Source organism: Macrobrachium rosenbergii, chromosome 14 (genome assembly GCF_040412425.1).
Source record: "Macrobrachium rosenbergii isolate ZJJX-2024 chromosome 14, ASM4041242v1, whole genome shotgun sequence".
Lineage (NCBI taxonomy): Eukaryota > Metazoa > Arthropoda > Malacostraca > Decapoda > Palaemonidae > Macrobrachium > Macrobrachium rosenbergii.
The window spans coordinates 37,537,384-37,565,354 of NC_089754.1; the positions used below are offsets into that span (position 1 = coordinate 37,537,384).

Here is a 27,971-nt window from a genome sequence, read left to right on the forward strand (position 1 = left end):
ATATATATATATATATATATATATATATATATATATATATATATCCACAAATGTATACGTACTGCCAATGAACCAGCAAACAAACACGAACTCTACATGTACCCACCAATAACAACCGAAAATATAAAAGCCAACTAAACTATGGCAAACCTGACAACACGGACCCTGGTAACAACAACGAAATCTAGGTGAAGATCTACGTCCCCCTTCCTAACCCCTCCCCGACCCCCTCCCTTCCTCGTCCTCTTAACGACGCCGACGTCCCCAAGCAGCGTTCGTTCCCAGTCCGGGACAAGAGAGAGGGAGAGAGAGAGAGTGGGCGTACCCTAACAAATCTAGCTTTGTACCCCGAAGGAAATCTGTGGCAGGGAACATGTCCTACTTTTTCATCCTCCGGCGGCCACGCCGTTTTCCAACCTCCGACGGGGGAGCAAACGGGCGTATGCAGTCGTGGGTGGTATCTAGGTGAAAAAGAGCCTTCGATGTACCCAGGTGACGGTGCTTGTATATATGTAGGTTATGGCACTTGAATGTACCTAGGTGACGGCTCCTGAATGTACCCAGGTGACGGCACTTGTCTATATCTAGGTAATAGCGCTTGACTATATCTAGGTGGCGGCACTTCCATGTATCTAGGTAATGGCACCTGAATGTATCTAGGTGACGGCACTTGAATGTATCTAGGTGATGGCACTTGAATGTATCTAGGTAACGGTACTTGAATGTATCTAGGTGATGGCACCTGAATGTATCTAGGTGACGGCACTTGAATGTATCTAGGTGATGGCACTTGAATGTATCCAGGTGACGGTACTTAAATGTATCTAGGTGATGGTACTTGAATGTATCTAGGTGACGGTAGTTGAATGTATCTAGGTGATGGTGCTTGAATGTATCTAGGTGATGGCACTTGAATGTATCTAGGTGACGGTCTAGGTGACTGCAGAATGTATCTAATGACTGCACTTAAATGCATCGATATGACAACAAATGAATGCATATGAGTGATGGCACTTGAGGGCTCTTCATGGGGGCACTTGGTGGAGCAGTCCAAATGCTTGCACTTGCTACCCAAGACGAACCTGGAGGTTGAAGACCCATAAAAATATGCTTGAAAGAATTTATACATATATAACATTATTCTAAAATGGGTTCATCCCAATGGAATTGCCTTTCGTATCATACACAGCTATGAGAGTTACCCAGTCTACCTAACATTATCTAGACACTTTGTTAAATGACCTCCAAATAAAGCTACCCGGGCGATGGAATGTAGAAAAAAGTGCCATACAAATTAAATTAAAGAAATCTGGAAAAGGGTGATTCCACGATTTCCAAATATGAGAGGGGAAAAACAATGGACACAGTTGGCTGAAAACAGCGACTTCAAAAAACAAGATACAATTGGCTGAAAGCTGCGACTGCAAAAAACAAGATACAGTTGGCTGAAAGCTGCGACTTCAAAAAACAACAAGATACAGTTGGCTGAAAACAGCGACTTCAAAAAAACAAGATACAGTTGGCTGAAAACGGCGACTTAAAAAAACAAGATACAGTTGGCTGAAAATTGAGCCTTAAAAAAACAAAAAGATACAGTTGGCTGAAAACTCCGACATAAAAAAACAAGATACAGTTGGCTGAAAACTCCGACATAAAAAAACAAGATACAGTTGGCTGAAAACTCCGACTTAAAAAAACAATTTTGTCAATCGTCACCAACAGAAGAATTTAAATGAATAAATGATAGACTGTACAAAATTGAGAGAGAGAGAGAGAGAGAGAGAGAGAGAGAGAGAGAGAGAGAGAGAGAGAGAGAGAGAGAGAATTATATCGATCTAAGGGCCATCTGATTGAGGGATCCCAGCCACACACATTAATAGCGACGAAGGGGGCCAGTCCAGTGACAATTACAGAAGAGCTTCTGGTGTTCTCCCCTCTGAATCATATACACTACAAAAATGGTTGTATCAAAGACTCGTCATGCCAAAACACATGGGATGTGTAAATATACCTTGTGTATCCGTTTCAAAAGCAGAAATGGAGACATATATATATACACAGACACAAACACATACACACACATATATATATAAGTATATATATTTATAAATTTATATATGTCTCCATTTATGTTTTTGAAGCGGATAAACAACAGGGTATATTTATACAATCCATGTGTTTTGGCATGACAAATCTTTGATATGACCATTTTCGTAGTGTATATGATTCAGATATATATATATATATATATATATATATATATATATATATATATATATATATATATATATATATATATACACACACATATATATATATATATATATATATATATATATATATATATATATATATATACATATATACACATATACATACATATATGTGTATGTATATTTAAATATATATATATATATATATATATATATATATATATATATATATATATATATATTATATATACATACATAACCTACAAATTTAACAGACTCACTTCAAACGTCGAAATGTCGAAATACCAAACAACATTAAGCATTTTCCAGGAAAGACGTATTTCCCGGAACGAAATAACGACAAAAACGACAAACAAAATAAGAGCGACAATATGCAACACAACCTCAAAACTCCCTTTTTCCAGAAGTAGGACAAACATTCTCTTGCATTTGTATTTAAAAGAAAACGTTAACTAAAACACTTTACTAATAAGAATTCATTTTAAGACTAAACAGAAAATAACATATCTAGCTTTAGCTCTGGGCTTCTAAACACGATACACTAATAAAAAAAATCATTTAAAAATTCCTGAGCTGCCTGAATGCAAATGTTTTCTACAATAATGCCACCAGAAAAAAATAAGAATATAATTAGTTACACCACAACACACTGGCCTAGCTCCGCTAATATACACAGTGCATTTCTTTTTCCTTAAAATGTGAAGAAAAGCAATACGAGTTGAAGCAGTAATAATAATTAAATAAAACTAACAATAATGGGACCTTTACATAAAATGTATAACCATTATTTATCATGTAAGACGTAAATGAATACGAATTCAACTTCATGAAAAGAAATTTGGCCCTTTCGTTTTTAAATATCATCAATAATATCAATAATTATACATAATAAACTTAACAATGTAAATACGTTTATATGTGTGTATACATTATATATGTGTGTGTATATATATATATATATATATATATATATATATATATATATATATATATATATATACTGTATATAGTGTATCTGCTTCAGTGTGTATACGCACGTCCCCTCAGGCAGGAATTGACTGGACACCCCCACCCTACCCTCTCCCCACCTCTCTGCCATTGCCCTCCCCTACCCTCCCTTCCCGCGATCTCCATCTGAGTCATCAAGTGGTACAGTAAAGTCCTCTCCCCTTCATATTGTTCCATTCCATCCCTTGCGTTCCAGATATACCGCCTCATCCTACATCTGCCTTTTCCATGCGTGGCTCTCTCTCTCTCTCTCTCTCTCTCTCTCTCTCTCTCTCTCTCTTTTACAAATACACAGCCTAGTATAAGAACATGAAACCTATAATAAGAGAAATATATAACCACACTTATATGGTCTGGAAGAAGCAAATTTCCACAGAAATGGAAAAGAATATTATACATTCATGTAATGGAAGAGACAGATACAAATTTAGACATAAAAGTATGCCTAAGTACGTGTGTATTTACGATGTCTTCAACTTAATCAACAACTAGCACTATACACTAGCAACCATCAATTATGACAAAGATATGCTATCAGTTTTAAAAGGCAGACTATTCAAACAATATGTTAATCATACAGAGAACGTCGTCTTTCGTGCAGACTTTGCCAGTCTAAATATAAACACGAAATTGACATCAGTTCATAAATTTACTTGAAAAGCCATCAGTAATCTTGTAACTAACTTTACATTTCTAGAAATATATCAATATTCATTGACCAATTATGAAAACGGGGACATGATGTTCTTCACGCACGCAGATAATTTTAGGTCATCATAATATGCAAATATATTCCGGTAAGATACACATTCGCCCAGTCTGTCAATGAAAAACTCAATCTTCAATAGTTAAATGCCTCGATACAAATTTACGAGAATATATTTGGTTATGTAAATAAATCAGCATATCAATACTGAATGAGAGAAACGACAAGTTACGTTGAAATTTCTAGTAAATAAAATTATTACTAGTAAATATAATTAAACTTAAAAGAGGAAAATATTCAAGATTCCTCTTCAGATGAAAGATCATAGGTCATTATAAACATTCTATGAATCAGGCAATTAACACAGTCTTTCACAGTTTGTAAAAAAAAAGACATATATAGCCTTTCTGGGAAACATTCAAATACATCAAAACCACAGTTTTTTTTTTTTTTTACATATTAGGGGAGAAACCCACTATACAAAATAGAAAAAGCTGTGTAACTAATTCTATTTCATTGTAAAAGCATAAATATAACAACAAGATGAAACAATTATCTCAAAATAATGTGAGATTCTGCTATGAGCAACTACACCGACAACAACTTCAACATAATCTTTCCTATTTGATTTAATTCTTCCCTCAAGATAGTCAGTCTGACTTCCATATCTCTTCTGATATTGCCCCAGGTCATGGAATGCATTATAAAAAGCAAGATATTAAATGGACTGCAAAGATCATATCCAATTAAAAGCTCTAACAGCATAGCAATGCATCAGTTAGCACCACTCCTTACTTTTTTCACAGGTGAAAGATTGACCAGAAGCAAATAGAAGGGTGAAACAAAACTTTATTCCCTATATTGACAAGACAAGTTTGAGGGGTATTACTAAGAAAACCTGTGCCTTGGAGAGAGAGAGAGAGAGAGAGAGAGAGAGAGAGAGAGAGAGAGAGAGAGAGAGAGAGAGAGAGAGAGAGAGAGAGAGAGAGAGTTCTTGTTTCACACAGGATCACTGCCAAAATGCTAAAATAATCAAATTTATATATCTATATATATATATATATATATATATATATATATATATATATATACTATATCTACATGCAAATATAAATACAAGGCAGCAAGAGGGAAAAACCATATCACGCTTACTTCCAAAAGAAAGGAATGGAGTGCAACAGCACTTAATATTGACTAGTGATGAGTACACACACACAAACCCACGAGAGAAAGAGAGAGGAAACATACAATGAATCCCACCTAAAAATGAGCTGGGTAATATAATATCTTACTTTGAACTGAAAAGAAAAATAAAGCAAGGGTAATCGCCAAAATTCCACTGTATTTGGTCTAGTTAACGAGAGAGAGAGAGAGAGAGAGAGAGAGAGAGAGAGAGAGAGAGAGAGAGAGAGAGAGAGAGAGCCTGTCTAGTTTGACGATGGGACCACTACCTAAGAACCTCATTTACATATGTATACATACAAAAACACACACACACACATTAAACGAAAATGAAAGAGAATGATAATCAGTGTCAAAGAAAACGCGCCCTTCGACCGGAATTTCTATCTTCCAGAACGTTAATTCACTGTATCTACACCGTAACAATTATAACAATAATGATAATATTAATAACACGACGGAAAACCATACAAATTTACTAAAACAGAGCGCAATTATTTTGGCAAGCAGTAAGTAAGGAAGGAAATACAAGTACATCTCGTCGAATGATGAGAACAGTGAGCGGTAACAATGATAAAACATTTTCCATCATAAGGACACTGCCACAGCTCTATATATGTATATATATATATATATATATATATATATATATATATATATATATATATATATATATATATATATATATATATAAAAGAATTCTGTTCATATACGGGAATGTCATTAGTATCTGTCATCTTTCATTTCTGTTCACCTCTGGTGAAGAAATGAATCTTATATACCAAGATACATCAAACATTTCTCTCCATCACATTTAAATATACACTAGACACACCTGCACACACAAACATACACACATACATATATATATGTGTATGTGTGTGTCTGTTTGCAGGTTTGCCTGTAGAACTCGTACACATTACAATACACAACAATTAGATGAAGTAGCTGAAGGAGATCAAACAAGACCTATTTTCTGAAAAGATGAAAGCGATTTACTCTGAAAAATAGATTACATTCAAGAATGACTACGCAAAAAATATTAATCAGCACAGTCTTACCTACCGAATGCTTGAAGGCAATTACATCCACCTTTAATTTAAAAGTTAACGCTTACAAATAAACACAATGTAAATAATGAAAGTATTAATAAACTCTGACAAAGGAAAAACAAAGAAAGGTAGTAGAAAAAACAAAGTAAACACTGAAAGCAATATTCATAACTCATAAAAATACTAAGCCAATCTCTCAGCCATAGGAATCACTTTCTTTCCTCACTTCATTCCTAGAAATATATAACCTCTTTCTTTCTGACTTAAGAAGGGATAATCCAGACTCTTAACAAACTTTAAAAAATGTAAACAATAAAAAGCACAAATAGTTCTAGATTTATATAGATGAAAGATGCATAACAATCCCAACAATTAAAATATTTATCATCAATGGCTCAGAAGGCAGGCTTTCAAACAAAAGAATATGAATAAATACGAGCTGAAAACTTCTCTTCGTCTGATTTCTCCGAATAAGGAGTAATCCTTAACATACTGAATAAGCACAGAATGAAAAATAATGAGGTTCTTTATTGAATGAGGGTATTGCACATTGCAGTTCAGTTGCAAATCTTGCACGGGGGCCAGGACATCCCTCTCATGAGGGCGGAGAGGGAATGGGCCCCTCCACAACATATTCTCAATCGCACCGACGGATCATCATCATGTTCCCTCCGTAATTAGGATGTGCTTTCGCCCCACCCCCGTCTTCCCCCCTCTTTATGGGGGGGTAATAATAAAGGAAGGGCTGCTGGAGGGGGGTGGGGTTGGTAGGGAGAAGAGAGAGAGAGAGAGAGGAGAGAGGGAGGGAGGGGACACCACAGACGACTTCTTCCTACTGCAGTATAACGAACAGTCTGTTCCAGCAGCCTCGCATGGAACCACGACTGTTGTCTGTTTCTTTGTGAATGGAAAACGGGAGAGCGTCATCTCCTCTCTCTCTCTCCCTCTCTCTCTCTCTCTTTCTCTCTCTCTAGTTCAGGGGAAAGAAAACTTCACCACACAAGCTGCGTCTCGTCGTCTTCTTCCGCCACTTCCTTTGACGTGGGATGGGGCACCACAGCAACAAGGACCACCCCAAACTACATGGGCGTGTCTGGGGGGTGGTCACGTAAGAGCAAGGACCACGCAGCCCTTGTCCCAAACTCGAAACATCATCCTCGAGGAAAATAAAACGGCACAGATGCACACTGGACGGGCTATTGTCACAGGTTATTCATCCTCCATTTCATTTAGCGCCGAAAGAATAACAATAACAATGCTAATAATATCAACACTTTCGCATGCAGAAGGATATACTCAACACCACAGAGGCCGAAAGCAACGGCACCACAGGCAGAGAGGGCACTAACGAGAGATTGTGAAGGAATTAAAAAGAGTTTTCGCTCTCTCTCTCTTCGGCTGTTGTTGTTGTTGCTGCTGTCCCCGAGTCGCGCACGTAGCGAGACGGCACACACAAGGGAGACACCACACGAGAGGGGATGACGATAAGAGGTATAGAGAGAGAGAGAGAGAGCAGCGAGCGAGCCAAGTTTTGGGGGTCAACGAAAACACCGACGCTCCCACGGACACGACCAAACACACACTGAGCCCCCAAACGAACGCTGCTGCTCGCCTCTTCCTCCTCCTGGAGTCTCTTTCTCTCCCCTCGGTAGTCGCTGGTTGGTGGTGGTGGCAGGGAGGAGGAGGAGGAGGAGGAGGAGGAGGAGGAAGCAGGGTGGTCGTCGTTTCGTTGTCGTCGTCCACCTCGTCCTGCTCTCTCTCTCTCTCTCTCTCTCTCTCTCTCTCTCTCTCTCTCCTACCCCAAACTCCCGATCATCCTCAGGATCCTTTTCTGTACAACTGCAAGGCCCTGTCTGTCTGTCTGTTGCCAATAATACAACAGCTGATTGACAGAATTTCTAAGATTATACTGACAGCGTGCAACTTGGACGGAATATGATCGAATATTAATATATACAGCAAAAAACTGAATACACATACACGGGCATAAAATGGTTGATTTATATGCATTAAACTGGGAGAATACATTAAGGTTTCACAGACTTACATCAGGGTATTTCAATTTTAATACCATATCATGCAACTGATCATCTCAGCCTTCGAATTTTGCAGATGGAATTCTCTCCATCGTCATCCAATACTCTGAGATTCAGTTGATTTTTCTCATATAGCCTACATTTCCTTAAATTTTGTCATACTAACAAATTAACTTTGCCATTTCTAAAATAAAGAACAGATATATCTCTTCGGCCAGAATGAAGTCTTCTTTATCCAAGGAAAGCTACGTTTACCTAAACCAAGCCTCACAGAAAGGTAACCAGGGTGAAAAAAGATAAATTTCTTCAGCCCTGAGCCTAGAAAAAAGTCTTCATTATCCTAGGAAAGCTATATTTATCTAAAACAAGCTTTGGGCGGGTAGCAAGTTTACTTGAATGCCTCTAACGGGACAGACCTTTGTACCGACCAAGGAAACATTTGTCTAAAACATAATTATCTCCAAACAAAGCGACAGATTTATTCAACCAAACAAGCAAGAGTAATTTTCTTGTTTGGGTGTCCATAAAGGATTGTGAGGCAGACAGGAGAGAGGCAAATGCCAGGGATATACCCACGACCTTCAGAAAGTATACAGTCGTGCCACTCTAACATTTGAAAAGGAATTAACAGTGAAAGGACAAATGTGGGTATAGTGTCGTATTCTGCAACTAGAACATAACGTAGAATAAAATTGTGGATAAACCACACTTGACATTACTCTTACTAATATTTCACTTTCTAAACTATTCCCTACCATGGTTAGCTAGCTAACTGCCCTCACTCTTCTTTCACCCATCTTACCTATCAGCTAAAAAAAAAAAAAAAAAAAAAAAAAACAAACATAACATATAAAAGTCAGGTAACACTGATTTATATTGAATATGTATGTAGTATGTATGTATACATTTAATATATATATACATATATATGTATGTATATATATACATACATATATATATATATATGTATGTATATATATATATATATATATATATATATATATATATATATATATATATATATATATATATATATATATATATATATAACTTCATGCATGAAAGAGACAATAGGAAGAAACTCTTCAGTAACAAATTACAAACCGCCTTGGGAACAAATACGCTTCCACTTAATAAACATTTATTAAGAACTTAGTCTGTCAAGCACATCAAGTACTTCCTCAACGCTTATCAGTGAAGATAACAATTCTGAGAAAATCTCGGCGACTGATTACAGTGTCCAAAGTTTATATTTTTGTACATAGATCGCCTCTTATAAATTAAATTCAAATTTCTAATGAATTACATCTTAGAGGTCCTCAAGATCCTTCGGGTTAAACATCCTATGGCACACAATGTTTCCTTCGCTTTCATTATTATCAATTTCATTCGTTATACCGATTATTCTTTCTCTTTTCATTATTCGCTTTCCCATTTGCCTTCGCCCTCTTGTCTCTTTAGTGGATAACTGCTTAAAATGATTGATTAAGAAGGCAACGGACCATATATACCTATGCATATATATATATATATATATATATATATATATATATATATATATATATATATATATATATATATATATATATATACATACATACATATATATATATATATATATATATATATATATATATATATATATATATTTATTAAATATATATATGTATATTATATATATATATATATATATATATATATATATATATATATATATATATATGTACTGTATATATACACATATATATATATATATATGTATATATATATATATATACATATATATATATATATATATATATATATATATATATATATATATATATATATATATCATATACATATATATGTATTTAATATATAAATATATATATATATATATATATATATATATATATATATATATATATTATATATGTATATATGTATTTGTATATACACAATTAATTTGCACAAATAAGACAAAAAAGACTACTGTGATGTCACAAGTAATAGAATTACTCATTTATTCACAACCATAAGCATGCACATGATCTATTTACAAGATTTACTATTCATTAAACCATAAATGATGTAATAATATTCCACGACTCGAACATCAACACCAAACGACAAATGGGAGCTGAACGCTGGGTACTCCAAACAAAACCGAATTAGTGAGGCTTTGTATCTCTGGGCATATTAAATCGTGAAAACAAAATGGCAGTGATTCAAAGGACTCACATAACGCATCAACTAAAAAAAAAAAAAAGCACTTGAGGGAGAGATCTGTCACTTCTGTGGTGTCATCTCAATCCAGAGGCGAAAAAGGCGATTCAAAGGTTTTACGAACTATAACCCATCATAAAGGCAATCTGATTTATTTATCATTTATCAAAAAATGCCTAGTTAACAGCTAGCACTGACCAAAGTTAACGTTTATTTTGCTGACTGACGTATATTTATGGGTATTTATCAGTCTTGCCCCCCTTCTACCCTCCCACATAAGATACTTTATCGCTCTGGTGTTATTCGTCGACGCAAAGGCAGATAAGGCATATCATCACCCTGAGGGTTCCTCTCTCTCTCTCTCTCTCTCTCTCTCTCTCTCTCTCTCTCTCTCTCTCTCTCTCTCTCTCTCTCCCAGACATATGAACACTGCAATCAAGGTATACAGTGTATGTATGTATATGTGGGTATATATATATACATAATAGTGTGTATACATATATATGTATACATACATACATACATATATATATATATATATATATATATATATATATATATATATATATATATATATATATATATATATATGACCATAGCGGTGACTAGCCTAATATCCCAATCAACCTGGTTGCCATCTACCACAAGTTACATAATAAACTGGCTAAGTCAACAGTCAAAACATTCCAGGTATATTTACTTTTGAAATCACTCCGTCACACTGACAAGATGTTTATTTTCGTACCAACTGTGCTTCCATAAAATCTTCCAAAGCCCATTTTCGCGATTTTCTCCTCCCTTATATAGCGCCCTGCGCATATTATTCTATTCCTCACTTATTGTCCTCGTCTTCGCTGCCCTCTCCAGAAGCTCTTTCTCTTTTACCTTAATTTTTGTGATGCTATTTCTGCACTGTGATTAAATCTAAAGTAAATAAAAAAACCATAAATTGTTATTCAACGTTCTATTTACAAAGTTATGATTGTACATGAGATTTATGATCGTATATAAAATTCAAGACATTTATCTTTCCAGTTACTCCAAGAAAACATCTTTATTCTTGCCACTGATACTAATTTACTTTAAAAATATCACTACCAAAAATCAATGCATAATCATTAATAATACTCATACTTCGAAGAAGAAAGGTAAGGCTCGTTGGGGTATATGCATTCTTTCCCTTCTTCAACCATGCCGTGAAGTTTGATGAATTTGTGAGTGTGTGTGTGTGTGTGTGTGTGTGTGTGTGTGTGTGTGTGTGTGTGTGTGTGTGTGTGTGTGTGTGATTAGGTCACATCCATTTTTCTCACCTACCCTCTATGTAAGTTGCACTTACTGACGTATTTGTATACAAAGGAAATATATAAAACTTTCTATAAAAGGCAAAACACATGACAAGAAACATGAAAAACGGCCAAAAAAGGCAAAACTAAACTGTTTACCAATCACAGTGCAAATATATAACACATCCAGATACTGACCCTTTAATAAAAAAAAAGAAAAAAGTGGAATGGAGGATGAAGAGGGATCTTCAACACTGTGAAAAAAACGTATATTCAAGAAATGACTGAAGAAGAAAAACACTTAAAATTCAGTGGAGTTCATTGGCAGGTATTACGCCCACAAAAAACAAAACATCTCTCTCTTTAAAATCTTACTGAAATTAACTTTACTCCTACGCTCTCTTTTAGAAATTTTTACCCTAAACATTCTGGTGTCATAAAGATTTAATTTAAGACAATTCTTTCACAACATCCTGTAAATTACGAGGAATTCAGCACATAAGCCATTACCAAGCAGAACTTGTGGACTATCACAGCAAAACTAAATGAAATGTGGAGGGACAGAACCGTAGATTTATTTTAACCGCGCTTGTGAACTCGCTATATTATTCATTAATGTAATACATGTGGTTGCATGTTTAAAAAAATTTGGGTGTTGTCTCATTCTCGGAAACATTAAGGCTTGATGCTAGAGAGAGGATGTACGCTGTGTAGCCTGTTTTTACATAGATGAATCTAAATTATTAAAAATTCTGAAGACCGGTTTCATGACACACCCTACCGTTTCACATTCGACCTCCTTATTATCTCTTAACACACATAAACAACACATGTTCGAATTATATACCTTCCTTCATAAACAGTATTTTTAGAAGACACACGACCTGTAATTATACAAAACGTAAAACAATACAATACTCTTTTTAGCGGATCTGACAAACGTAACCAGTGACAGTTTAATCACAAACAGCAAACGTAAATGATAAGAAAAGGGGGAATAGCAATCAATTACACTTTCCAATTATCCTCCATACATCCATTCAATGGAAGTATAATGAACAATGACAGAGAGTGAACATCTGTATAAGGGTTCTGGAAGAGATAAAACTCTGAATGATGCTTTTGACTTAAATCGGACACGGTGGCTCTGAAAAAAGTTAAGTATACCTTAGTTTTACCAGACCACTGAGCTGATTAACAGCTCTCCTAGGGCTGGCCCGAAGGATTAGACTTATTTTACGTGGCTAAGAACCAATTGGTTACCTAGCAACGGGACCTACAGCTTATTGTGGAATCCGAACCACATTATAGCGAGAAATGAATTTCTATCACCAGAAATAAATTCCTATCATTCTTCATTGGCCGGCCGGAGACTCGAACTCGGGCCTAGCAGAGTGCTAGCCGAGAACTCTACCGATTCGTCCAACGAGGAACTAGGAATGGCACTAAAAAGTAAAAGAAATGTTGGAGGATGTAGTCCTCCTGACAGTGGTAACACAGGCATAAAATAGCACAAACTGGTAAACGAGGTTTTTGAGTAATGGAAGACTGAAGCCCTCACGAGGGCAAGGGTGAATTACGTTAATAAAGTAATGAAGAGAGACTGGACTATACGATATTATGAGAGATGCCATAGAAGGCTAGACTTCAATTAAGTAAGCGACCACACTGAAGAACGACGAGAACCACGTAGGTCTAGGCACTAATCAATTAAGAGGGCAAAAGGCTTTCCATATTTTCTAGAACCAAGAACGAAACCTATAAAATGTTAAATTGGAGCCTTAGATCTAATTAGGTTTATCAAAAGTTCTTTGGTTCGGCCTCACTCTTTACAGATATCAACAAATATATCAAATAAATTAATTTCAGAGAGAAGTCTCCAGTAACACTTGTGTAAGTAAATATTAACAAAATCAGCAAACTCTCTCACTCACTCATTTATGAGTACTTGTGTGTGTAAAACACACACATATATACACATATAAATACAAAAACATACAAGACAAACGCGCACACACACACATGTATGTATGTATGTATGTATGTATGTAATATATATATATATATATATATATGTGTGTGTGTGTGTGTGTGTGTGTATACTGTATATACGTACATAAGATATTTAAAGGCAAAGGAAACCGAAAATGGTTCAATCTCATTACTATGAAAAACAAAAATTATTTCTAGGAAACTTTAAAAGCCTTTAACTAGGTATCTTTCCATACCGTTCCCAAAAAAGAATCCTAATTGTATAACAGATCTGCTCATCAATTATTTCCGCGCCTTCTTTCGCTCCAATGTCCGCCTACTTGAGTTTGCCGAGAAATTATACGCGGCTAATGAAGGAAGTAAGCGGAGAAGGCCAATAGTGAGGACTGTGACGGTACCGATATAACCCACATACGAAAATAACAGTGACGATGGTGACGATGATGAATTCTCTTGGGACCAAAATTAAACAATTACTAAGGATATATGAAAGCAATAATGGCCATGACGTAGGGAGACGGCCTCAAGTTGTATGTGTGTGTGTGTATGTGTGTGTGTGTGTGTGTGTATGTATGTATATATATATATATATATATATATATATATATATATATATATATATATATATGTGTGTGTGTGGAATCTACTGGTCACTTTTACCAGACACGTATGTAATTCCAATTGCCACAATGCCATACCCAACATTGGTTTCATTGATCACAGCACCGAGCAGTCGACTGACCATCAGGATCATAATTCAAAGCAACGGTCGACAGACAGAATACGTTTAAAGGGAGGTAATCATAATTATGACAAGAACCCCAAATAAAATCTGCCATAACAGGAAATATTTGCGATATCCCCGACACGAAGTTCGCCGAATCCGAGCCACGATTTGCCGAATCTGGTTCCAAATGTGCCTAACTGGGATCAATGATTTGTCGATCCTTGATCAGAGAATTTCAGACGATGACCTGCAGTGATTTCAAATACTGTAATATACGGATACTAATTTACTATGTAATATTACTCGAAGTCAGAAACTTCAATGACATTCAGTCATTACTAAACGAGAGGGATGCTCTTTGAAGTAATCAAAAGTATTGCAATCGCTAAATAAAGTTTAATTTTTGAGAGGAGAACCAACAAGCTCTTAATCTGTAAAACGTAACGCAACTTAAAATTCAAAATGTTTTAATTCAGGTACCACCAGCTTATGAAAGGAGCGCCCCCAGTCAAGTTTCTACATCAGCTGCGATGAAGAGTCAAACTTGGGTGCTAATGATATTTTTAGCAAGACATTATTAAAATTTCTTGGCAAGTTCAATTTATTGTTTTATCTTCTAATTCGGTTCACTCTCCTTACCCTCTCTTTTTACGTATTCCATGACCTCGACTTTCTTCATAATATTATTATTTCTGTGGAATTGCGTCATGATAATAACATGACCCAAGCAATAATGAAATACATTAACAATCCAGTTGCTTAAAAATCGAAAAAGAAAATCGTTTTACGAATTTTGTGCTTCTATACAACCAATATTTTAATCCACGAGTTTTCATGTTTTTACAAAAGTAACAATACCAAGCTCTGCTGTCCCGTAACGTGACTTGAAGGTAACAAAACTGACATGTAGAAGGTACTTACAAATATATATATATATATATATATATATATATATATATATATATATATATATATATATATATATATATATATATATATATATATATATATATATATATATATATATATATATATATATATATATATATTAGCGCAACAAGAACACTCTTTTTGCTGATGAAATCTGGCATCCTTTAAATTGCAGAACGTCGAGTAAATGTCTAATTCTAATTGATGTCTGCGATGAAAGTAACATATAAAAAAATTAATATCCTATGCACATTCACAAATCATTGCAACAAAAAATTAATATGCTATGCACTTTCACAAACCACTGTAACAAAAATTAATATGCTGTTCACATTCACAAACCATTGCAACAAAAAATTAATGTGCTATGCAAATTCACAAACATTGCAACAAATCTGCAACCATAAACACACGCATATAAATCCTATAGTTTCACTGAATGACCAAAGTACAACCGGGGTTCCTTAATGACAGCAGAAGGACCTTCCACGAAATAAAACTCCGCCAAGAAGGATCTTTTCCATCACATTATTCACCCAGCAATCGTTAGTGTCAATCACCCTACCAACTTTTCCATTTACAAGTTCGATCGGATCTGTAATTCCGAATATCACATCACGGAGGAAGGATTTTTACGACGGTCATGAGCGATGTGTTCAATGGCAGGTAGAGAACGGCGAATCGCACAAGTTATCTGGTGGATGAAATGTGTCCTGGGAAAGAAGAGAGAGAGAGAGAGAGAGAGAGAGAGAGAGAGAGAGAGAGAGAGCAGGGCATGCAGATAGCCTAGATAGAGAAGAGAGAGAGAGAGAGAGAGAGAGAGAGAGTTATGTTTGTCTCAATATAACGAAAATTGAATTAAACTAGTGTAAAACAGTAAATATTGCATCAGAGGAGATTCTGCCTTTCACAATACAATATGCAAGGTCTACCTCGCCCTAAAGACGACCTTGAAGAGGAGATGCCAACGTGCAACGACGAGGTCATCCAGCATTGGTGTTTACTATATAAGTTTAGCAAAGCGTTACTTTCGGTTTCCGTCCGCTGTTAAGAGATGAATGAATTAAAATATTTCAAGAGGTACTGTATCATTTCGCTACAAAATGGTACCGGAAAAACAGCTAAAAATTTTATGGTATTGCATCACAAGTACATTATCAACAAGTGTCAATATTTCAAAGATATTTTCCCCCAGGACCTTTTAATTCTCAAAATATTCCAGCCAAAATCTACCTACGGAATTTACCGCATAGTGACGAATTCCTCGTGAAAAACAAAAACAATGTCTGACGGAATGCATTTGCATCTAAACACCAGGATTCTCGGAGCAAATGCTAACGTGGGAGCCTTGACATTATCAAGTACTCTCAGGGAGTACAATTGGCTTGACCGTTGTATGTAAACGAGTTCATTACTGTCCACATCCAGGTACAGTCTCGCGCGGGGGCAACCATGCAATTACAGTAATCTTGACGTCAAGGTATGTACCGTATATATATATATATATATATATATATATATATATATATATATATATATATATATATATATATATATATATATTTTATATACACAATTGTTCTGTGCATTAGTAGAATTACTTAGGACCTCATTCAAACTGGATGGTATTTAATAGTTTTTATTCAATAGTTACAAGCTTTCTTGGACAAACAGTCCACATTATCAATATCCAAGAAAGCTTATAACTTTTGAATAAAACTCCATTAAATACCATCCAGTTTGAATGAGGTCCTTTTATAATATATATATATATATATATATATATATATATATATATATATATATATATATATATGATGTGCTTATGAAACACAATGACCCACTGAACTTTAACCTCTAAGTATGACGTTAATCCAGTGGTTTTCAACCTTTTTGTGCCCATGGCCCATTTTTGGCATCCCTATTAACTCATGTCCCACTGCCCTTCAGAACTGGATAATGATGATAATATAATTATTACAAAGCACTCTCAGAACACTTTATTATTAGTTTTAAATTTTCATTTATGGAATTACTTTACAGAACACTTTATTAGTTATACATTTTCATTTACGAAAGAAAGCACTGGCCTTCATTTACTGTAAATGATTTTCCATTTTTTAAATACTATTTTGAAGATGTCCTTGGCATGGTCCACAGGTTGAAAGCCACTGCCTTAACTTCTTATTTCCTCACTCAGCAAGTCACTTTCATATGGGAAGTAAGCATTGCAAATATGAAGCCTACCTCGTGTAATTCAAAAGAAGGGTTAAATTCTTTGCTGAACTGTAAACCTATAATTAAGACCTTGGGCCCTAGCTCCACCTAAGATGATAAATAAGAATTTTTATTTCTTTACCATCACAGATATTGAAATTACAGTCAAAACTTTAAACTAATTGGACAGACACACAGTCAGGCTGACAGCTCAATTGCTAGATGGTCAAGACAGGAATTTGAGAGCATACAACGAAACCTGTCATGGGACTTGGGTAATAAAATTCACCATTAAAGTTATATGTTGTCTCACAGGCCAGTGCTGCTTTGCCCGTGCTTTGGCAGAGGCTTGCAAACAGTGTAAAGTTGGTAGCTATCTGGAAGTGTAGTTTTAAATGAAAAAACACTCTTTTTGCTTCAGTACTTTGAAAGCAGTATCCCCTCAACCTCCATTTTCAATATTCCATATTGCTTGGGAGACAGAGGCAATGACCGTCGTATTAGGAATGTTTCCTCTATCTGATTATTGAGGTCATTTATTATTATTATTATTATTATTATTATTATTATTATTATTATTATTATTATTATTCTTCAGAATATAAACCCTATTCATACGGAACAAGCCCGCAGGGGACACTGACTTGAAATTCAAGCTTCAAAAGATTATGGTGTTCATTCGGAAGAAGTAACAGAAGGTAAAAAATTAGAAATACAGAAAGTCATTAGAAAACCAGATAAATTAACAAATTAATAAGAAAATAAAAATTTAAGCAAAATATTAAAATACAGGTTGAACTGTTTAAAGGAAAAGGGAATACAACGTACTCAGACGAACCAAACCTCCGCGCATGCTCAGAAAGAGCCTGAAACCATCGAAAATGGCGTGAGACTCGAACCCTAATATTAGGAAGATACGAAAATCAGAACACTCACGCTATTCCCCCCCCCCCCACCAACGAGACAACATTATACGAAGAACAGCATTCGTACTCAAGACTACCTGTTTCTTTTCGAGAGACAAAACGTATGATCTGTGATCAATGCGGGCGTTTTCTTTCTCCAACTGAAGCGGAAGTCTGCTGCTTCCCATGAACTCTAAGGTTATTTATTTGTTTATTAACTTTGCGTTTCACTGCTACTACTACTACTACTACTACTACTACTACTACTACTACTACTGAAAGTGATAGCCGTATCAACTACATATATATACATATATACATACATATATATATATATATATATATATATATATATATATATATATATATATATATATATATATATATATATCTTTTCATAATTACAAAGATAAAAACTCACACACACACACACACACACATATATATATATATATATATATATATATATATATATATATATATATAATCTTTTCATAATTACAAAGATAAAAACTCTATATAAATCAATTGCAGCTGACATAGCTAGAACTTTCAACACTACCTGTATGAAAGTAAGGTCTTCTACGTACATTTATTATTATTATTATTATTATTATTATTATTATTATTATTATTATTATTATTATTATTATTATTATTAAGTCACGCCATTCCTACATGTCCTAAATCGAATATAAATAGAGAACAGAGTGATACCATACAAAAATTTTTATTAAAACCAGGAAGGAAGCAGAAAAGGAGAAAGAGGTACACACAATAAACGTTAGAGGAACGACCAATAAACAGGAACAAGGAAAAGTTACACGAGAGAATGAGAGAGAGAAAGAGAGGCACGTGAATACTTTCTAATCTCGCTTTCAGCCTGAAATATTTCTCTCCCTTTTTTCTCCCGGCGCAGAAACCATAAATCACGCTAACCAAATAACGTCTGATAAATGCGGATATTCAAAAAGCCCTTTCGTGAGGTAACGGTAGACGAGACTGATGGAATCCAAGGCAATTAGAATGATGTATGTTGCGTATATATATACTTGCGCATGCGTGCATGCATGAAATCATACGAACATATGTATTGTACGTAAGTGTGCATGTACATTATATTATATCATATATATATACATATGTATATACATATATGTATATATACAATTTATATACATATATATTTTTATATAATATAAATATATATCGCGAGTAAGTTGTTATAAGTATGTATGTATATATGTATATACGTTTGTGTATGTATATATACATATATATATATATGTTTATATATTATATTTATATGTATATATAAACATACATACATAAATACATAAATACATGCATACTTATAACAACTTACACGCGATTTTATATAACAAACACCACAGGGAAGAAATGAAACATGGTTGTAGATCCAGGCCGGTGTCACCTTTATTGGTAACTAAGCCATCTTCGGAGGACTGATGCAAAGTGGTATGAATTACTACCACTTTGTATCAGTACTCTGAAGATGGCTTAGGCATCAATAAAGCCGACACCGGTCATGGTCTACAACCGTGTTTCATTTTTTCCCTGTGGTATTTGATATATATACATATAAATATACATACATATATATATATATATAAAATGTGTATGTATATATACATATATATAACATGTGTATATATATGTACATCCATACATAGATACGTAGAAAACGTATACAATGCACCCTAAAAAAAACCTCTATGCTAAACTAATGCTAAATCTATTTTGGGGACACGGACAATTTCCTTTGTATCACTGATCCGGTACCTATCATAGATATAACTGATATCAAAGCTGCTTTCTTACAGTACAACACAACAATCATTCCTCCGACAAGGGGACACACGCACAGACACACACACACGCACCAATAGGTCCGGGTAATCCACAATAACCGCGAAATGGGAGACAAACTATTCTGCTTGTCCTTTCTTCAACGGAATGACACGAAAGCCCCACTGATACACATTTGCGTGATTCGTCCCTAAGTTGAATGATGAAGTATCGAGCTTTTGCTAAAATACAGGGTACGGAACCCTAAAGAGACTTGTGGAAAGTTGAAGAATGTTCGAGTGAAATAACGTGTTCTGAATCTTTCAAAGAAGAGAATGGGAATGCGAAAGATTTATCTTCTGCAAAATTTACATATTCATCATTAAAAATATTTTCTAAAAGCAAATGAGATACTCATGTGGTTTTACTATGAACTACAGGGAAATGTGTCCTAAACAGATAAATATTTTATTTCACATTTTAATGTGATTTCGGCATACATAAAAACGATTTTGGGCTAAAAAAATATTTTTCATTCAGCACACCACATAAATGAGAAATATAAAAATGGGAAAAATAAAAAAATCTGATATAGAAAAATAATAAAACTTTGAGGAAAAAAATACTATGTATGTATATATGTAAAAAAATATATATATATATATATATATATATATATATATATATATATATATATATATATATATATATGTGTGTGTGTGTGTGTGTGTGTGTGTGTGTGTGTGTGTGTGTGTGTGTGTGTGTGTGTGTATGCATAATATGAAAATTGGTGCTACCCCCATGAAATTTTTCAGGATCCGCTAGTGCAGCAAACGCCGACAATATAAAACCCGTTTCCATCTTTCCAATGCCAATAATGCAGTATTATTACCAACCACAAATAAAAGAAAACCTATTCCAGATTCATAGAACGAAGCTTAAGCAGAAACACAATTCAAATCCAAATTCCTCATAGACGATAAACAGATTTACAAAAGCTTCTGTTCGGTGCCTCTAGATTCTGTGCGTAGTACTCGTCCCGCAAAAGGGCTAGAATACAGCTATGAAGAGATGCCACGATGTCAAATGCCCAGTCCCTGACCGCTCCCAATCCATTCCCTGCTTACCAGGGGTAACGTTTTCCCTGTTGCGGATGTGGACAACAGAAAGTTATACAGAGTTACGCTACTTCAAAACCAGTCCAGCATTTAGGCTGTATGGACAAAGTGATTCTCGTCCGAGGAAAAATACATCTCAATAACGTTGTGTATGAAACCTATTAGAGAAAACACATACAATGTAAAAGGTAGACAAACATCCGAACAAACCACGACTAAAACAATGGCTAAAGAATCTTGAATACCAATGATATTATTCAACGATGGAAGGCGCGGTTATGAGTGGAAAACAAAGGACTGTGTTAGAAATGCACGCCCCCTTAAGCGCTGTTAAAGTGTAACATGAAAACAAAGAAGTATTTTTGTTGTGGGGGGGCTGAAGATACCACGCCACACAGAGAGAGAGAGAGAGAGAGAGAGAGATTGTGGGTGGGCGACGGTATAGATTTTGCCATTAGCAGCTGCCGGTAGAGAAGGCGATGGTCCATGGTTATCAGGTAGTGCTTGCCTCCCGCTGCTACCACTGCACCCCACAACATCTTCCTGCGTGTCCATGTCTTGGAAAATGAGAGAGAGAGAGAGAGAGAGAGAGAGAGAGAGAGAGAGAGAGAGAGAGAGAGAGACTTATGATTGGGTTTCCGGCAGGGATTACCTCTTCAAGTCCCTGCCGTTTTTGGTGGTATAAAGTTTGACCTAACAAATAACACGTCTGTTTTCTCTCTCACTCTCTTCTTTCAACAATCATGCAACTATCGGCTATCTATCGATCGCTGTAAATTTCACTTTCATTTGTTTGAGAATATACGTCAGTTGCTCGCGTGAGTATGAAAAATCAATCCTCTATCCCGCAAACAAACCCACTGTAATGCGTGAAGTATTCCCTGTCTTGACCAAGATGTCATGAAGTCATGAATATCATCCAGGTAGCCCACTAGTTTATGAAAACCTAACTTTAGCCACAAGTTCCCCTCCCAAGGAGTAACCTTGAAAGTTGGGTAGCCGAAAGAAAGTACACAAGAATCTTCCTCATTTGTTTTCTCTTCTTGCAAATCTTTTTAACATTATGTATTCACCGTTTTCTCAATACTCTGCACCTCTGTAAAGATCTTGCATTAAGAAGTTCAGCTAGTAGAAGCTACTGAAAGACACTGAGCATAGCTTGAAATTCACTGGGAATTATCTAAAATGAACGCAAATAACAACTACTCAAATACTGTCGCTATGTAACCCGTGAACGAAAGCAAAACCAGTGATCATTGAAAGTGTAAACATGAAATTCCCCTAACTCTAAATCTCGCTGAATGGTGAGAAGCAAATCAAATTCAAGTTGCAAGGCAAAAATCAAGCACAGAGAACAGTCAAGTTGCTACATTGGGAACTCCCTCACAAAGAATAGTCAGCTTGCTACAAAGGGCATTTTCTCACAAATAGTCAAATTGCTACAATTGTCATTTTACATGGAACTGCTCTAACTTCATCTATCCACACATCTGAATGGGAAATCGGGTAACTTAGTCACGTCCAATGCCTCCTAGGCAGTCTTTACCCATCCCTCAGTTCCTCTCCCAAAATTCTTTGATCCAGTTTGGTTAAAATTCATTTCACGTCTCACCTCTAGCAAGATTTTGGGTGCTCAAGATACTAAGAATTTGCCTTGCAGACAATTCAAATACCTGAATTCGCACTGAAATAAAAATCATTTTTTTATCTTGAAATCGTAAGTTCTTTTCGTCATTCCCAGTTACTTGTTTCATTTTGGCCTTAATAGTACCTCTTTAGAAAACTGTTGTCATATCTGGATATTTCATCTCTCTGTCTCCCTTGACGACAAGAATACATTGAATGCAATTAATCACATCAACTGCAGGGGATTTCGAAATTTAGGCTGTCAAGCCAAGCACTGGGTCACTTAAGTTCTTCATTGGAGGGGTGGTTAGAGCTCTCGGATAGCACGCTGTTGGTCCAGCGTTCGACTCTCCGGCCGGCCAATGAAGAATTAAGAGGAATTTATTTCTGGTGATAGAAATTCATTTCGCGCTATAATGTGGTTCGGATTCCACAATAAGCTGTAGGTCCCGTTGCTAGGTAACCAGCTGGTTCTGAGCCACGTAAAATAAATCTAATCCTTCGGGCCAGCCCTAGGAGAGCTGTTAATCAGCTCAGTGGTCTGGTTAAACTAAGATATACTGTTTTAACTGGGGCACTTTCTGCTATTCAGTGCTGAATACAGTGAAAAGAGGGAGTTCGAGCTGTTGGATTGCAAGATGAAGAGATCCATAAAATAAAGTAAATGAAGTACTGGCACAAAACCCCACAATTGCACTAAGAAGCAACAGTTAGAGGGGTTGGACAGCAACACTACAGAAAGGAAGCAGGAATGGAAGAAGCAGCAGTTAGAGGGTTTGGATAGCAAAACTAAAGAAAGGAAGCAGGAATGGAAGTTAAATAAATGATTAAAAAGTGGATGCAGCTAGGGGCCGAAGGTGGGAATCCCTTCCGCTCTTAAGTTCCTACATTTATTCTGTACAGAAATCAGTCATCCTCATACAGATCTGACCTGTGGCTGTGCCTTTCTCTTCACGGCCAGGTTTTGGAATTTTCTTGCTGTTATTTCGACTAAGTTTTAATCTTTCCTTCATAAAGTGGTAATCTACTGTCTCCTTTAGGTTTAGTTCCTTCTTCGCTAGACAAAAGTTAAACGAGGTCATTATGAGTTTCCTGACCTACAGCCCTCGGCATGAAAAATGAAACGAAAACTGGAAAGCATTTATTCTGTTCCTTGTAGTTTGTCAACTATTGTATGTCACAGGCGAAGCAATAGGCATGAGACAAGCTGAGAAGGGAATAGATATATATAGGTACACAAGCCTTATAATATCAAAGAAATTATTTTCTTTTTAATAAATCAAGCAAACAGCCTATCAAGGTACTACCAGTATACCCTAGTGCAGAGGATTTAGCAATTATATATGTAAAAAATAAATATCATGGTTCCTAGTTCACTGGAGGAATTCAAATTTGCTTTTACACACACAAATATACATACATACATACATACATACATGATATATATATATATATATATATTACACACACACACACATACACACACATATATATATATATATATATATATATATATATATATATATACATGCACAAACGGAAGAAAACATACCCACCTCATGAGTGTCATACAGTTTCACGGAGCACTAAAAAAAAGTACACAATGTTTTTATGTACAAACCAATTCAACGAAAAACCAATTCCCTTGGTTCGAGGTCATGTTCCCGGATCGGGCTTCTCGAAGCAGTCTCGAACAAACAGAACGGACAAAAAAAAAAAAGAACGAAAAAACCTCTAATTAAATTTCCAAAGAGGAGAGTTTTCGCAAACTTCGGACTTGCGATAAACTTGATGGCCAAATTGAAGATCTGGGGGCAAGATAACAACAATTCTTGGGAAAATAAAAATCAAGATCAGCAGAAGTCGAAGCCGAGACTCATAACGGCGGTTCCTTTGGAGTTTCAGATGTTTTGGCAGCAATTTTTTTTCTTTATTTATTATAAATAATAAGTCAGGCATTAAAAGCATTAACTCGATTGGTATATGGCAATTATTATTAAAGATGATTTCCAAAATCTCAACAGAAGAAACTGTGAACACGAAAAAAAAATTTCTCTAATATTCCCAGGATTGAAAGTAATTTGGCTCTACAGCAGAGGAAAACATACACAACATCATAAATAATTCGACAATGCTTTATGCGAAAGATTCCCAAAACATGACAACGCATTTAATTGAAGATAAATGTCAGCCCTAATTTTCATTAATGAGATACTATTTTCCACAACTCGGCTGTAAACTGCATATACTGTACATAAACATGAAAATAAATACGTCTTGCCAAGTCCATATGAACCTAATAACCTTACATAAACATATTAACCTAATAACCTTACATAAACAGAGATATATCTTTCCCTTCGGTTTTAAAAATTACTTTTGGGAAGCCATTTCCTAACTACCATGTCTGTAAGTCATCCTCTGGTTCGACGAGATGAGGTAAGCAATATAAAAACTCTTCTGGAGCATCCAACCTCGCTTAAAACTCATAAAAGGATTAATTTCACTTGTAATGCTCTTATTATTATTATTATTATTATTATTATTATTATTATTATTATTATTATTGTTGTTGTTGTTGACGATAATGACAATGATATCATTCTGCTGTTGTTGACGATAATGACAATGATATCATTCTGCTACTGATGATGATGATTTTATTTCGAAAATGATGCTTCCAACTTTGTTAGGGTTAATGCTACAATTATTATATCCCTGAAGAAAATAACGAGATGTAACCCACTCCTTAACAAGTACATCAAGCATCACTACAGGTCTATCAAAACACCAGAATGAAAAATAAATCAAACTAACTGTCAATGGAAAAACGCCATTTTCAACCCACCTAACAACCGTAACCCCGCCCCCCAACACACGCACGACAAGCAAAGAAATCTGCAAGCAGCCCACACCAGTTGATTGCATACAAACGGGATTCTAATGTAATATTCCTCTTCCTCGTCCTCTCCTCGCAAGAGCTGCATAAGATTAGTTCGTGCAAGGAATTCGGGAACTGCTTCAGAGGAGGAGAAAGTTACAGGGGCCAGTGGCAGAAGCTTATCATCGTTTTCGGGCAAACGCTGGGAGCTAACCTCCCTCTCTCTCTCTCTCTCTCTCTCTCTCTCTCTCTCTCTCTCTCTCTCTCTCTCTCTCTCTCCTCGCATGAGACCTTCAATTTGTGATGATATTAATGGTTGGATGCTGCTGATTTTACAAATGCGCCCACAGACAAATATATTATGTATATATACACACAGTTTCTGCTGCTTTGGCTTCTTCCATCGTTGGTGCTTAGTTTATTGCATGTAACACAAGATTTTCTTATATCACATCTTATATTCTGCTGTTGATTTCACTGTTCATTCTTCTACCGTCCGCTTCTACCTTCGTTACTTGTAATCGAAGCCTACTGGAAGCTACTACTTACATAAAAAGAACAATTAATCTCTGGGTAAAAGAGTTAATAAACTCAGCTTCCCCCCAGTCCCCCAGCTAAAATTATACCTATACAAGAATGGCTTTCTATGACAATAATTAAAGACCGTTTTAATCACGTAAATAATATCGTACCTACGGGAACAGTCTAACACCCAAAATAAGTAAATAAATAAATAATGAAATAAATCAGGATAAGTCTTTAAATAAATAAAATAAATCTTCCCTAGGTAGCAAAACACTCGTGGAAACATCTCCCTCCTTCACACTCTAATGATAAACATTAAAAACTTAAATTACACTTTAAGCTTACAATTTCAAAAGCCCTAGTACTAACAAAGTTGAAATGAATACTCAGCCTTACTTTTTCCCCCTCTCATTCAAGAAACTATAACTTGTTACCTAGTCTTCAAAAAATTCTTAAAATATCTCTGACAAGGTTTTCTATACTGATAGCAGCTACGGTATCTACAGGCATCCAACTCGAAGGGAATCTCAGATTGCATGGGGTCTCCCACACTCAAGGTTTCCCCTTGAGGGTTTCGTGAAGTCGTTCATTCCTTTACGATTTCTTCATTGTCCTGGGATTTTTTGTATTAAGAATGTGTTCAATATTCGGGGGTTTCCTTAATCACCCTATAACATCATGTATACACACACACAATGTATATATGCATACTGTATAATTATACGCATAAAGACAGACATATATACATACTGTCAGTATGTGTTTAATTTAACGTAAATTAATTTGTTTTGATTAAGCCACTTTGGCAGTAATTATTCTTTTGGGACGTAATGACCCTGTTTCCTCCTCCCCTACATTTCTGACTTGTTGTTTAGTTTTAATTACAATGAGCTTGTTTTATTTTCACGTGTGGTTTTGGCTTCTCGTCCGGAGCTGTATTCGGCGCTGTTTCTCGAGGACTGAGAGAGTTGTTTTCTGGACCTTTAGCATTGTGTGGGCCTGCCTTATTCTTGATTGATTTTGAACTATCTCTGGATTACGATACCTGCCTTTCATCAGTTGCTGCTGCTTTGGGAGATTGATTTATTCTTTCAGTCTACGCCCTTGGTCCAGTAACACTGCCAAGGGGACCTCTCTGCCAACTGGTAAGGTGTGATTGCCTGTCGGACGGCCGTGTCCGTTGATCGTCTTGCGACGTTAAAGTGATTCTATCTTCTGTCTACGCCCTTAGTTCAGTAATACTGCCTAGGGACCTCTCTTACGTTTGGTAAGGTCTCGAGTATATATATTATGCCCCTCGACCCGTGATTTGAAGGCTGCGTTTGCCTCTTCTACTGTTTACAGCTCACTTAAGGGAAGCAGTTTTTTTATAAACATTTAGTCTGTATTAAGTTAGGTTATTCTGTCTTTTCGACATCCTATTACTTTCAGGGCCCTCTCTTTAAAGTGTAATTGTATAGCCTATCTTAATTTGGTGTAAGAGTGTTTGTTATTCGATGTTTTCAGTGTGTGGTTGATTTTTGTGTTCATTT

General features: G+C 35.6%; 1 protein-coding gene across 6 annotated transcripts in view; it reads right to left on the reverse strand.

Annotated features, from left to right (window-relative positions):
* The window catches only part of LOC136845935 (phosphatase and actin regulator 3-like), an 873,386-nt gene that overhangs the window by 605,800 nt on the left and 239,615 nt on the right, over positions 1-27,971 (reverse strand). For 2 of the 6 annotated variants that reach the window (XM_067116451.1, XM_067116447.1), the window contains exon 1: positions 7,532-7,768. The exons of 2 other annotated variants lie outside the window; for them this stretch is intronic. The gene's annotated coding sequence lies outside the window, so the exon portion shown is untranslated. Of the gene's footprint in view, positions 1-7,531; positions 7,769-27,971 lie in introns of those variants that run through there. 2 more of the 6 variants (XM_067116450.1, XM_067116452.1) reach the window with 2 other exon arrangements.